This window comes from Triticum urartu, chromosome 4A, assembly GCF_056163025.1.
Source record: "Triticum urartu cultivar PI428250 chromosome 4A, HENAU_Tu73, whole genome shotgun sequence".
In the NCBI taxonomy this organism is placed as follows: Eukaryota; Viridiplantae; Streptophyta; class Magnoliopsida; order Poales; family Poaceae; genus Triticum; species Triticum urartu.
Window position 1 is genome coordinate 367,163,929 of NC_141876.1, and position 16,004 is coordinate 367,179,932.

The window sequence follows — 16,004 nt, forward strand, 5'->3', positions numbered from 1 at the left end:
AGGGCTGAGGGCTTGAAGAGCCGCTCCTCGAAGACGCCAGGCTCCTGTGGTAACCGCCTGGACGCCCGTTTGGCGATGTCGTCGGCCTCCTGATTGGTGCCACGGGGCACATGCTGCAACTCCGACCCCCTGAACTGCTTCTCCATCCTGCGGACCTCCGCAAGGTAGGCTTCCATGTGCTCATCTTTCGGCTCGTACACCTTGTTGGAGAAATTGACAAGGAGCTGCGAATCGCCCTTGATGGTGAGGCGTTTCACCCCCAGGGCAGCTGCGGCCTTCAAGCCTGCTATTAAACCTTCATACTCCGCTATGTTGTTGGAGACCTTTTCACCTTGCTGGAAACAGAGCTGTACAGCGTAGTAGAGCTTGTCCTGAGTGGGCGATATAAGCACCGCCCCAGCCCCAGCGCCATGTCTGGAGAACGCCCCATCGAAGTACATGACCCAGCCTTCTGGCGCCTCGCTTCCCGGGGAGAGGGACCGATCCTCGTCGGTCTTGAGGCCTGGTGCCTCCGTCCATTCTGCCACAAAATCCGCTAATGCTGCTCCCTTGATGACTTTGGTCATGCTGAATTCGAGCTGAAACGCTTGCAGTTCTATGTTCCACTCAGCGACCCTTCCAGCTGAGTTAGGGCTCCTGAGCACTCTCTCCAGGGGGTATGATGAGACGACCTTGATGGGATGACCCTGAAAATAGTGTCGCAGCTTGCGCAAGGCCACCAGTAGCGTGAGGAGGAGCTTCTGAGGCATGGGGTACCGTGCCCTCGCGTCCCGCAACACCGTGCTGACGAAGTACACTAGGTTCTCCGAGGTTGGGTGCGTCAGTGCTGGTGGCGCCCTCCGGAGACCATGGCGCCTCCTGAGGCGATGAGGCCTCCTGAGGCTGGCCATCTGGGAGAGGGGCCTCTTCCACCTCCGGTGCACTCCTCTGCAGCGGCTGATCCTCCTCAGCCGTGGTGGCGGTTTCTGTGGGCCTTCCTTGTTCCTGTTTTGCCTTGTCCCGGGCTGCTGCTGTGGTTTTGATTCGACGCTCCTCCCTAACCGCCACCAGGGCTGGGCTGGCGGAGTAGGGAGTGGCGGCGAGGTAAAGCACCAGGGGCTCTTGAGGGCGCGGGGCCACCATGACCGGTGGGCTGGTCAGGTATCTCTTGAGATCCTGGAATGCCTTGTCGGCCTCTTCAGTCCATTCAAAGGGCCCCTTTTTCTTCATTAGCTGGAAGAAGGGCAGCGCTCGCTCCCCCAACTTGGAGATGAAGCGCCCCAGCGCGGTCACGCGCCCAGTGAGCTTCTACATTTCTCTGAGGGTCTTTGGCGGGCTCATGTCCTCGACCGCCTTGACCTTTTCCGGGTTAGCCTCGATGCCTCGGTGGGACACGAGGAAACCCAAGAGCTTGCCCGAGGGGACTCCGAACACACAGTTCTCTGGGTTGAGCCGCAGGTTCACTGTGTTGAGGCTCGCGAAGGTTTCCTCCAGGTCTTGTATCAGGGTCCTGGCCTCCCGAGACTTCACCACAATGTCATCGACGTAAGCCTCAACATTCTTCCCGAGCTGCGGGCCCAAGGTGATGCGCATCAGCTACTGAAAGGTCGCCCCTGCGTTACGCAGCCCGAATGGCATGCACGTGTAGCAGTACATCCCACACGGGGTTAGGAAGGCTGTCTTTTTGACGTCTTCTACCGCCATCTCGATCTGGTGATACCCAGAGAAGGCATCCAAGAAGCATAGCAGGTCGCATTCTGCGGTGGAATCGACGATCTGGTCGATGCGGGGGAGCGGGAACGGATCTTGCGGGCATGCCTTGTTGAGGTTGATGAAGTCGACACACATGCGCTCCTTCCCTCCCTTCTTTGGCACAACGACAGGGTTGGCCAACCAATCCGGGTATCGGACCTCGCGAATGACCCCAACGGCTTCTAGTTTGTGGGTCTCTTGGACGATGAAGGCCTGCTTTTCTGTGGACTACCGCCTTGCCTTCTGATTCACAGGGCGCACGTTGGGGCACACGATGAGGTGATGCTCGATTACGCTCCTAGGGATCCCCGCTAACTGGTCAGGCTACCAAGCGAATACCTTCTTGTTTGTGCGCAGGAACCTGACCAGGGCCTCCTCCTACTCGGGCTCGAGGTTGGCGCCTATGGTGAAAGTGGCATGGGTGGACCCATCCTCATCGACGGGTATCTGCTTGGTTTCTGCCTTGTCTTGGGTGAACAACTGTTTCTTCTTGGCGGGTGCAGCCCCCTTGGGCTCGGGGGTCTCCGAGTCGGCGGGCTGTGCCGACGCCGCCGTCTTGAAGGCGAGCTTGAGCACTCGCAGCGCGTCTCCGGTGTCCCCGTGCACGGTGAGGACACCACTGCTCCCGGGCATCTTCATGAGGTTGTACGTCGGGTGCGTCGCGGCCATGAACTGGGCCAGCGCTGGGTAGCCGAGGATGGAGTTGTAGGGGAGGCCGATGGGGGCAATGTCGAAGTCGACCAGCTCCGTGCGGAAGTTGTTGTACGTGCCGAAGGTTACTGGGAGCCGGATCTGTCCCAAGGAGCTGGATGATCCGCCCCCAATGCCTGAGAAGGGCCGGCTGGGTTGCAGCCGTTCCAAGGGTATGCAAAGGAGGTTGAAGGCCTCAACCGAGAGCACGCTGAGGCCCGCACCGCCATCGATGAGAGTTCTGGTGATGGCCACCTGGTAGATGGTGGGGGTGCACAGCATGGGGAGCGCACCCGAGCAGGCCGAGTTGGAGGGGTGGTGTAACGCCCTCGATGCGGCTATATCTCCCACGTGTCGAAGAACGACTTAGAGGCATAACCGCATTGAAAGCAATGTCGCAAGTGAGGTAATCTTCACACAACCCATGTAATACAATAGGGGAAAAGATACATAGTTGGCTTACAATCGCCACTTCACACAATTACATGAATAAAGCATTACAACATCCAAATACAATCAGGGCCCGACTACGGAGCCAAAATAAAAGAAGAACCCCAAAGGCGACAAAGGTCCCCGATCGACCCCAACTGGGCTCCACTACTGATCAACTAGAACAAAAACAACACAAAGGACAAGATCTTCATCGAGCTCCTCCTGAGCTTGGTTGCGTCATCTGCACGGTCTCATCGGCACCTGCAAACTGGTTTTGGAAGTATCTGTGAGTCACGGGGACTCAGCAATCTCGCACCCTCGTGATCAAGACTATTTAAGCTTATAGGTAGGGTAAAAGGTATGAGGTGGAGCTGCAGCAAGCGACTAGCATATATGGTGGCTAACATACGCATATGAGAGCGAGAAGGGAAGGCAAAGCACGGTCGATAAAATATGATCAAGAAGTGATCCTAAAACAACCTACGCCAAGCATAACTCCAACACCGTGTTCACTTCCCGGACTCCGCCAGAAAGAGACCATCACGGTTACACACGCAGTTGATGCATTTTAATTAAGTTAAGGTTCAAGTTATCTACAACCGGACATTAACAAATTCCCATCTGCCCATAACCGCGGGCACGGCTTTCGAAAGTTCAAAACCCTGCAGGGGTGTCCCAACTTAGCCCATGACAAGCTCTCACGGTCAACGAAGGAATAGACCTCCTCCCGAGACATTCCGATCAGACTCGGTATCCCGGTTCTACAAGACATCCTCGACAATGGTAAAACAAGTCCAGCAAGACCACCCGCTGTGCCGAAAAATCCCGATAGGAGCTGCACATATCTCGTTCTCAGGGCACACCGGATAAGCTAAGCGTACAGGAGCCGACGTAACCCAAGTTGCCAAGGGATGGCCCTGCACGGTGCTCTGGGTTGGACCAACACTCAGAGGAGCACTGGCCCGGGGGTTTAAAATAAAGATGACCCTTGGGCTGGCCTAACCCAAGGGAAAAAGAGGCTAGGAGGCAAATGGTAAAACCAATGTTGGGCCTTGCTGGAGGAGTTTTATTCAAGGCAAACTGTCAAGGGGTTCCCATTATAACCCAACCGCGTAAGGAACGCAAAATCCGGGAAGATAACACCGATATGACGGAAACTAGGGTGGCAAGAGTGGAACAAAACACCAGGCACAAGGCCGAGCCTTCCACCTTTTACCAAGTATATAGATGCATTAATTAAATAAGAGATATTGTGATATCCCAACAAGTAAACAATGTTCCAACAAGGAACGATCTCCATGTTCCAACAAGGAACAAACTTCAATCTTCACCTGCAACTAACAATGCTACAAGAGGGGATGAGCAAAGTGGTAACATAGCCAAACAACGGTTTGCTAGGACAAGGTGGGTTAGAGGCTTGGTTCAAGAATATGGGAGGCATGATAATCAAGTGGTCGGTATCGCAGCATAGGCATAGCAAAAGAGCGAGCGTCTAGCAAAGCAAAGATAGTAGTGATTTCGAGGGTATGATCATCTTGCCTGAGATCCCGCAAGGAAGAAGAACGAGTCCATGAAGAAGACAAACGAACGTAGATGAACGGGTCCTCACAAACACGATGTTACCGGAACCAACCCGGAGAAGCAACACCGGAAAGAAGCACACAACATAGTAAACAACCAACACATGAACATGAAATGTATGCGGGATGCGGGATGCGATGCATATGCATGATTTGACAAGGAATGAATGAACCTGGCCTCAACTTGGAAATCCAAGTGTGCCACTGGAGAGTTGAGATGAAATCGCTTGAAAACGATATAAAGATCACCGGAATCGGAGTTACGGTTTGGAAATGGCAAGCAATTCAAATATGGCCACGTTCTACGATTTACAGCAAGTAGCCATCTAAATGCAACAAGATGAACATGCTACAGCACCCAAACATGGCATAAAAATACATGGCAGGGATGAATTCATGGAGCTTAACAAAATCCTAGCACTGAGCTACGGCCAATTCATCCATTAACAGGTTCAAACAAGCATGGCAAAAATGCATTTGACAAACACATTTCAAACTTAGTGAAATTAACACTTGTCTGGAATTTCAGATCAGATAGCACACTTTAGAGCATGAAAACTATATGCTACAGGACCTGAACATGGCAAAGTAAAGCATGGCATGGAGCTACGCAAATAGCTTAACAAAAGTCCCTTAGTTACCTTGAGCCAAAAGGGATCAGAAAATACACTTGCAAGCATGTGAACATGGCAAAAACATAATCAGTTCTCAGACTTAGTGAAAACTGGAGCATGCTGAAAACAGATATCAAGTAGGCATGTTTACGAGCTCGATGCACTCACTACAGAGCAAGTCATGACAATCTAAGCATACACCCATCAAGAATACACAAAATGCAAGCTAGACATGGCAAGAACAATAACATAGCATGCACGGATCAACTACAACATCATCGGCAAAATCGCTAACAAGTAGACAATCTGCCCAGATTCACGAAATAGCAAAAGTAGAGCTCGATTGACTCAAGCTAGGGTGCTCCATAATTGCAAACAAAGACATGGATGGATAGAACACTACAATATTAACAAAACATCATTACTGATCATCCTCAAAAGAGGCACGGATCACTAGGAAACAACATGAACATATGGCCATATGAAATAATCAGCTCAAGGACCTAGTGGAAATGTTAAGTCCCTGAAAGCAGCATTAGCAAATGCCTCACTTTGCCAGCTTGTGCTAGTCACCACACACATCACAAAAATACATGGGTTGCACCCCTGGATAGATGGCAAAGCATATAACAAAACACATGTAGAGCACCTGGGCATATCATGCACACAATAATCATGGCAAAAATGACAAATGTCTAATTGGAGCAGCAGATCTGACAATTAACTCAAATAGAAATCTTCCAACAGCATTTCGGGCATCAAGATGAGCTCAAATGAAAATGATGCAATGAGACGAAATGATGTACTCTCTGAGACGAACATTTTGATATGCTATATGCCCAAAACGGATCTACAGATGATGAGTTATGGCATGATGAACAAGGGCATATGGATCTGGGAATTTCAGGACTTAGACGAATTCAGTGAGCGTCAAATAGTAAAAATCGCGCGGGGCGGAAGATAGCTGGGCTGCTCACCACTGGGCTCGGCCCACGGGAAGAGGAGAAGGCAGGCCGGTGGGCCGGCTTGAGCTGGGCCTGGGAGGCCAAGGCGGGGAGGAGGCCCACGCGGGCGCTCGTCGTCTCCTCAGCAGGAGAAAGAGCGAGGCCATGGTGGCGCCGACGACGGCAGGCAGAGAGCTCCGGCGAGCTTCGAGGCAAGGCGGGGGGGACCCTGGTAAATCCGGCGAGGCCGGATCCGATCCGGGCGAAGACGGCGGCGCTCGCGGCGACGAGGACAAGCGACGAGGAGGAGAAGGCCGGCGGAGAGGGGCCGGCGAGGCTGACGAACTCCGGTGAGCGGTCGAAGGAGCGACGAGGTCGCAGGAGAACCAGATCCATGGCGAGGGTGCCGGATCCGTGGAGGTCCGGTAGCGCGTCAGCAACCACGGCGAGCGGCGGCGATCCATAAGGCGGTGGGGACGCTGCGGGTCTGCTTCGGCGGTGAAGGCGCGCGGTGGCGCGGTGGTGGCGGAGAGAAGAGCCGGGCGGCGCGGGATCCGGGCCGCAGCGGGCGAGCGGCGGCGGCGCACGGGCCTGCGCGGGCCCGCAATGGGCTCCGCGGGCCGCGGCGAAGTGGGGCGGCGCAGTGGGCTGAGGTGGCGGGCACCGATTGGGTGAGGGCGGCGGCGCGATGACATGGCATCCCCTGATTCGCCGGAGTGATGTGGAGGCTGGACATGTCTGGCGGCGGGGATTTTGTCCGGTGGCGCGAGGTAGGGGAAGGCTAGGGTTAGACCGGAAATTTCGGAGGAGAGCACATATTTATAGGTAGAGGGAGCTAGGAGAGTCTAAACGAGGTGCGGTTTTCGGCCACGCGATCGTGATCGAACGACCGAGAAGATGGAGGAGGTTTAGGTGGGTTTTGGGCCAACTTGGAGGGTTGGGCTGGAACACAGACGAGGCCTTTTCGGTCCCTCAGTTAACCGTTGGAGTATCAAACGAAGTCCAAATGGTACGAAACTTGACAGGCGGTCTACCGGTAGTAAACCAAGGCCGCATGACAAGTCTCGGTCCAATCTAGAAATGTTTAATCCCCACACACGAAATAAGGTAGAAATGACCACCGGAGGAGAACGGAGCACCGGATTGCAAAACGGACAACGGGAAAAAATGCTCGGATGCATGAGACGAACATGTATGCAAATGAAATGCGCATGATGACATGATATGCAGTGCATGACACGCAAGCAATGACAATGCAACAACAGCGAATAACTGGACGACACCTGGCACATCGGTCACAGGGCGTTACAGGTGGTCCTCCGAGCTGAAGGTCAGGCCGGCCTTGGGCGCCGCCCGGTCCGGGAGAGCCCCCTGCCGCGTGGAAGCGGCGCTGACCCGGCGAATGAACGGCTTGACGTGGTGACTTGTAGGCGGCGCCTGCGAGCCGCCCAGGAGGGCCGCGATGACCGGGGGTGTTGGTGTAGCGTGGTGGGCGGGGAAGAGGCTGCGGAGCTCTTCCCAAGAGGCCACGGAGGCTGCCGGTAGGTGGAGCAGCCATGCGCGCGGAGCGCCGGTGAGGGTCGTGGGGAGCCAGTTGGCCATGACCCTATCGTCACCTCCAGCTTTGAGGATGGCCTCCTCGTACGCCAGCAAGAAGGCCAGCGGATCAGTCGCGCCGCTGCAGCATGGCGGCGTCGTTGGCTTGAACTTGTCCGGCCACCGTACCCGTTGCAGGGCTGGGGCCAGGGCTCGAAGCCCCCTGGCCCCCGTGCTGGCGCCGGCGGCCGGAGCGGGCGACGCGCTACTCATCGCGAGGCAGGTCGTGGCGGTGGCGGAAGGGAAAACTCCGGTGCACCCCTACCTGGCGCGCCAAATGTCGGATTTCGGGTTCCGGCAGACCCTTGAGGTTCGAACACTAGGGTGAGCGCGGAGATTTCGCCTTCTACCTACCTGCACCCCTCCGCCTCGCTAAGATCTAAGCTATGGAAATAATAGCACAAGAGACACAGGGTTTATACTGGTTCGGGCCACCGTTGTGGTGTAATACCCTACTCCAGTGTGTGGTGTGGTGGATTGCCTCTTGGGCTGATGATGATGAGCAATACAAGGAAGAACAGCCTCGCGAGGGTCTGTTCTTGGCTGGGGGGATGAACTGCTAGGAGGAGTTCAGTCACCCTTCTCCCTCTCTCTCTTCTCGATTCTCTCTCCCTCTACCCTGGGGGTGGCTAGTCCTATTTATAGGCAAAGGCCCTAGGCCTCTTCCCAAATATTGAGCGGGAAGGGCGCCAACAATTGGCCATTTCGAAGGGGGACATCTGGTACACTTATCCTGACTAAAGTTGGTCCTCACCTGCCAAAGGCTCTGTGGTGACGATGGCTTGGGCTCCACAATGACTTCCTCCCTGCCGCTGGGCTGGTCTTGGTCTCGTTGCACCGAAACAGGTGCGTTTGCTTGATGCTCTCGCCTGCGCTTGCTCCCTTTGCACCAAAGAGGAAAGGAGGACACTGCGCGGGCTGGCGCCCACCTGGCACCCTTGGTCGTCATGGCTTGCGTCACGGGCACATCGTGAGGTACCCCGCCTTGATCTCTCCGCCTCCTTGCGAGCCAGCCTGATGAGGCCGTGCCTAAGGAAGCTCTGTGTCGCCCGCCCCGCGAAGCTTGACCCCTCGCGAGGGTCTTGGGTCTGTGTTGATGAAGATGGGCCGTGCTGGGCCCCTCCTCGAGCCACGCCGCAGGCCGCAGGCAGGCAAGTCTGGGGACCCCCGTTCCCAGAACGCCGACAGCCACGTATCACTGTGCTATCCTCTGCTTGCGTCCCTCGACAAGCTCTGCTCGCCATTAGGCACTGCAGCGCGCTGTGCTCGCTGTTAGGCGCCACGCCGTGCTTTGTCGCATTCGTTGGCGCGCTCGGCTTGTGGGCAGCTTTTCCTTGAGGCGACCGTGGAGTGCTCTGCCCGCGTCCCTCCGCGCGTGCTCTGCCAGCGATTGGGCATGCGCACGATCACGTCAGGGGCCCCATATGCATGCGGTTGCGCCGCGTGCGTTGCCACGCGATGCTGTTACGTGCAACATGATGGAGTTACACGCTGCAAATTAGAACTGCCATCAAGGCCTGCCGATATTCCTGGCCGTCTAGCTTCCCCTTTAATTCCCGCGGCCATTATAACCTTAGTCTCTTCAACCTTTCGATCGCGCCCCACAACACAACAAGCACACCCATGACAACACATAGAGAAGGGATGTCCGGCGGTGCTCCAATGGAGTTCGACGAGCATAGAGTGGAGACCCACGCGAGGGAGACGGATCTCTCGGTGGTCTACACCATCGACCCGACTGTGGTGGACGACTACATCAACAGCGTTGAGCAGTTGCTTGCTGGAGACAAGTACAAGGTGGTCAGCATCGACCTCCAGTACATCGTCGGCCGTCCCGACATAGATCAGAAGGTTGCCATCGCCAATTTGTGCATGTGCTATCATGTCCTCATCTACCACTACTGCATGGCCACAGAGCCTTGCGACCGTTTCAATAGGTTTGTCAATAGCACCGACTACAAGTTTGCCACGGTGGAAACCAAAGATGATGTAAAAGCGCTCAGTGTTATGGGCTTGGCCTGCAAGACCCTTGTCGAAATCCGTGACAACTACAGGGTCTGGGGCAGCCGAAGCAGGACTCTCTGGTCGAACTCGCCTCAGCCATCATCGACCCCTACTACTAAAAGATGAAGCAGGATGCCCATAGAACAAGTCTCGTATCCTGGCACAAGGCCTGGATGTGGCAACTGGATGAACCTCACCTCAGGTTCGCGGCCAAGAGCGTGTACACATGCTACGAGATGCACAGGCAGATCGTTGACATGAGGAAGTGCCTCGTTACCCAAATCGACGAGCCCGGATCGAGCCACAAGCAGAGCAAGCGTTACAAGAAGTAGATGATGGTCAGATGATCGTTTATGCTAGTTAATCATGCATGTAATATATAGTTTACTTTATTGGTGTGTGTGGAAATGTCATGTGTGTAGTAGCCACCTATGTAATTATGCATGTAATAGTTTACTTTGGTGTGTGCAAATGCCATGGTTGTAGTAGCCACCTATGTAAGTGGATGTTTAATTTGGTTATGCAAGCATGTCCTTATAATTGTGTGTGTGTATATATGTTGTTGTTCTGTATGCAATCCCATCACACAACACACACACACACACGTCTTATTAGCAGCAACCGTCTGTGTTATTATTGGTCTTCACACATATTTCTGATTACAGACCTGTTTGCCGCGTATCACACACATCTTGTTAAGTTGAACCGTTTCTGTTCTCATGTCTCAACGCAAACAGTTCATCCGAGTGAACTGCATGCCGTATGTCGCACACACCTTTGATCTGGCTCACCATTTCTTTTGTGTTGCCTAATCACAAACAGTTCATCCGAGCGAACCGTATGTTGTGTATCGCATACGCCTTCATCTGGCTGCCCATTTCTTTTGTTCCTCCTCATCGCAAACAGTTCATTGAACTGAACCGTATGCCCTTCATCGCACACGCAAAAAAACCTGAATCGTGTTTGATGCATCTGTCATCGCAAACGTTTTATACATTTCTGACGGTTTTCATATAGCACCGTTTGCGATTATTGCATCGCACACAGTTTCTCGAAGGGTCTCTAATCGTAGTGTCGTGTTAGCAGCATCCTGCAGTAGTGCATCCTATTTACATAGTCATCATATTTTGAATTATGTCATTGTATCAGTGAATTATATCATGCCATCATGTTTCCATCGACGACATGTTTGTGATTTATGGCATGCCAACCACTTTAATAGACACATCGTATAGTTATATCATGTCATCTTGTTTACATAGTCATCATATTTTGAAGTATTTCATTTTATCCTGTTTAGTTAGCCATCATACATGTGAAATTGTGTCATGCTATCATGTTTAATTAGCCATCATATATGTGAAACTATGTCCTACTATTCTGTTTGGTTGGACAACATAAATGTGAATTATTTCAGCCCTGTTTTCTTCCCTACTATCCATTGCACCTGTCTATCTTACAATGTCTATACATTCAATTAATTTTCTTGTTTATCATCCATTTCAAATGGACGGGGTGATGGCAGTATCTGTGGGAGTAAAAACACGGTCTTCAGAAAATATCGTGCTACCTGTCGATGCAGATAGAACCACGGTTGTACTTGCCCAAGAACCAGCCCCACCACACATAACCCAGACTCACGTAGATTGTACCCCTACCCAGTTGGATAGAGAACCAGCTACACCCCTTCTAACCCCAACCCCAGCAGATAGTAATCCAGTTCTAGTTGACACAACATCGTCTCCACCACAGAGCGCCCAAACACAATCAGTTAGTAAGGCAACTACTGTAGTGCCCAAAGCACGAGGACCACCACTCTGAACCCCAAGTCAACGCTTAAAGCAGAAGAAGAATGGTTCATACTACTTTGCTCTTGCATCACTATATTTAATCATACCAACTAATTTCAAATTTGAAGGATGCAATTGAAACTCCAATGGCGCAAGAGGTATGTTTTAAACATGTTTCTTTAACATGTTTGCTTTTGTAACTTTCTTTATGTTGATTTCAGTTTCAATTGAATAAACAGTTATGTTCTCATGCCATGCACATTACAAGTGTTGTTATTGCTGTGTAGTTTCCCACACTTATACTCTGTCTATGCTGCTTTGTATTAAATAGATATGATTCGAACTATCTCTATCTTGATTTGGCAACATAAACTAGAATGATATAGACCATAGAGTGACCATACTACATAGATATATGTTTGTTTTGTGTTGTTATCCTGTCCACCTTACTACTGAACTGGTTTATCAAAATGAGTTTCATATACAACATGGTAAACCTGTGATGTGTTTGTTTGTTTCTCTTTTAGAACGCGGATAAAATATTGGAGAAGAGTACCCCGTTATGCAATGGTAAAGGAAGTAATGCAGATAAGGTTCAAGATAGTGAGACATCACTGTTGGTCTCCAAGAAAGCTGATAAAAACTATATTGAAGACACTAAGACAACCCCAAAGTCCTGTCTTGATGTAGTGTTCGAGTTACTGGCTACTGCTGGCACCGGCTCTTCAAACTCGCTGCCTGAATCAGTTCGGCTTCTTGAGTCTCAACTTCAAGTTGAAATACATTGATCAAATGTTATGCGACAGGAAGCCGAAGGACTGAGGAAGTCCCTGCAGAATTCAGGTGCATACTTTCTGGTGCAACAGCATGTGTTGGAGGATTTAAGCACCAAACAAGAGAAAGTTAATAAGCTTGCTAAGCATCTTGCCAGCATTATGGGTACCTATGATATTGTTTCTTGAGCTCTTCTGAAGTGGTTTCAGTTCTGGACTTGTTTTGCTGCGGCGTTTATTTGCAATGGTCGCCAACTTCGACAACCAGTGTATATGCTATGCGGCTTCGTTCCCTATATTTGCACTGGTGGCGAACTTTGAAGCCCAGTAATATGTGTAACAGCCGTGATAGCCTAGCGTAAGTTGCTTGCTTATTTATTTCCTTGTTGTCTTGTTTATTTGTTTGCTTGTAGTTAGTGCAGTTCTTTTTCTGCGGTTTGCTAGTGGCCTCAATAACCTATTTTTTAAAACTAGGCCACAATAACCATGGGCTACATATTTACTGTATTTACCATGGGCCTCCTACGGGCCGTAGAAACAATGGGCCCTCTAAGGGCCGTAAAAACAATGGGGCTTCTACGGGTTGTATGATTGATTGGCCAAACATGGGCCAATAATAGACCGCATATGGGCCGTAAACGGGCTAGATTTGAAATTGTCCGTTCATGGGCCGACCATAACGGGCTGTCGTTAATCGGCCGTATTTGATGACGTTACGAAAATGGCCCAAAGGATTAACGGGCCGCAAACGGGCCAATTGTAACCACGGGCTGAATTTGGCCCACAAGTAGAAAAGGCCAGTAACTGGCCGTAGGTAACCAAATGCTGGAAATAAGCCCAAGAATAAATGGGCCCTGAGAAGGCCGAAAGATAACACGGGTTGGAAACGGCCCAATGGAATAATGGACCATTAATGGTATAAAGCGGTACACTGTTCATTGCGGGCCAGATTCACCATGGGCCGTTAATGGGCCAAGAGTTACAAATGGCCTCGTATGGGCCGAAAAATATCATGGTCCGTACATGGGCTGAAAGTTACAACGGGCTAGAATCATATTGGATGGCCCAGATGAAGCTACTGGGCTTAATTCCGATAGGCCATAACGGGTCATGAGTTAGCGGGCCATAAATGGGCTATATATGAATAGACTGTTAACAGGCTTTCCGTGGGTCGGCCCGTTACCTTTTGACAAAGTCAAACGGGCTGTCCTTTTCACCGCAATGGGCCTCTGTTGGGTCGTGTCACGTGTTGATGTATCATAAGCGCATCTTGTCCAATGAATGGATGACATCTATCCCAACGATGAGCCAACACGTGTTTCCTTCGGCCAATGACAATTTTACACTTGGAAAATCCTCATTGGTCCGGGCTGTTAACGGGTTATTGGATCCAAAACCGGACCCGATAGCATAACGGCGACCCGTTACGGTGGATGCCACGTGTCGGTCACCCTTGACGAAAGCACTTCTATGACGCGCGATTTATCGTCATGGAAGTCTTCCGTGATGATAATTTTGGTAATTTCATGGGACACTTCTACGACAGCACAGGTATGACTATCTTGATTCTGTCATAAAATCATCATGGATGTACATGCATGACAGAAAAGGTGACCTACTGTGACAAACACGTATCATCACGGAAGTGTCTTTTTTTGTAGTGATGCTCAATGTTGATGTAGATCATTTGGAGCAATCCATTGGAGTGAGTTGCACTTTCAATACCTACACGGGTTAGTCCCACAAGGAACAAACAAGGATATCCATAGACATAAAGTGAAGTTCACATAAGATGATGTCCATGAAAGCATTAGGTTACCTTGTCCCTTGTCTTACTAACAAGAGGGTTTGTGACTCCTTGAACTAGTGCAAGATGTGGAAGTTGTTTGCACTTGTCCTCGCTAAAATGATATGAGTGAAGTATGTTGGCGGAGTCACCCTCAAGAACTTTCTAGTTCTTCTTCTTCGGGATCCACATCATCTTGATGGGAATCCTTGGAGTTGTAGTCGTACTTGATGAAGTAGAACTTGATGTAGTCTTGGGAACCCACTTGACCAAGGCCTTAGGAGCTTCTTCAAATGCATCAATCTCCTCTTGAAGCTTGTCCTTGCCTTTGTCCTTGTGGTCTTGTGGTGGAAGATCATCCTGATCTTGTGTCCCTTGGAAAGAAGTAGGATCATACTTCTCTTATTGAGGAACAAACTTCATCTTGGGGTATTGATCTTCATCCCACTCAAATCCATTGTCATTGAACTTTTGTTCAAAACCAACACCTTGATTTTTCCGGTGCCTTCCTTGCTTGCGTACAATTTCCTCAGATTGCTTACCCCCGACAAGGCTCTTGTAAACACCTTTCTCTATGATTCCCTTCAATAAGCTATTTTCTTGATCAAGTGTAACTTGGCTAAGAGAATCATTAGTGGAATCAAGAAACTACTATAAGGAACATCATTCGTTTTAACATGATTATTGTTACTACTAGAACAAGAATCTTTCTTACTCTTGTTGCTAGATTTTACTTGTGGCATGTAACTAGACAAGAGTAAATGATTGGCAATTTAAGGAGAACTTTTCTTGCTAAGATCATCATTGATTGCTTTTAAGAACCCGTGCTCTTGCTCAAGGTTGAGCTTTTCAAGGCATAGCTTCTCATGAGTCTTTAAAAGCTCTCGATGATCTTCCAAGGTAGTTTCATGAGCTAACTTAAGAGTGTTTAGTTCTTTAGTTAGACGCTCAATCTCCTTCTTATCGTCATCATTCATTTTATCTTGATTAGCATGATTAATAGCAATTTCATCATAGTTTTCATTGCTAGAGTTGTCAACAAGTAAATCATCATCACCTAGCAAATCATCTTCATCACTATTGAAATCAACATACTCGGGGTGTGATACCTTTGGGCCTTTAGCCATGAAGCATCTTCCATTTCCTTCATTTGGTGAGTCAAATATGTCGTAGGAGTTGGTTGACACGAGTGCTAGACCGACAACACCTTCGTCTTGAGTATATTCGGAGTCGAAGTGATAACTTCTCTCGGAGTGATTGTCGGAGTCAGAGCCGGATACCCATTCACCAACATGAGCTTGATGTCTTTGTTTTGTGTAGCTCCTTGATGACTTGTCCTTCCTTTCTGAATCCTTGCTTCTCTGAGATGTTCTTCGTTCATAACGATCATCTCTACTCCTTCTCTCTCTTGGAGGCGATTCTTCTCTTCTACTTCTCCTTTTGGGTGAATCTTCTCTTCTTTTGTAGGGGGGCATACACTCATTGGAGTAGTGCCCGGGCCTTCCACAGTTATAGCAATTACGCTCACGACTCGAAGATCTTTTTTCAATTTAGGACCTTGACTTGGAACTTCTTTCTTTGCTTCTACTCTTGTAGAACTTGTTGAAGTTCTTCACCATTAAGCTCAATTCTTCAATGAAGGCTTGTTTCTCACTTGATGATGTAGGAGCGTCACATGAGGCTTTATAAGCACCACTTGTGTTGTTGTGAAGCTCTTCCTTATCCTTGAGTGAGATCTCATGAGCAACAATTCTTCCAATTACTTCCGTTGGTTTGAGATCTTTGTAGTTGGGCATCATTTGGATCAATGTGCACACTGTATCATATTTTCCATCCAAGGCTCTTAGGATCTTCTTGATGATGAATCTATCGGTCATCTCTTCACTTCCTAAGCCGGCAATCCCATTTGTGGTGAGAGCAAGCCTAGAGTACATTTCAGCGACACCTTCACCATCCTTCATTTTGAACTTGTCAAGTTGACTTTGAAGAACATCCAATTTGGATTCCTTGATGGAGTCGGTACCCTCGTGCATATCAACCAAAGTATCCCAAATTTCCTTTGCA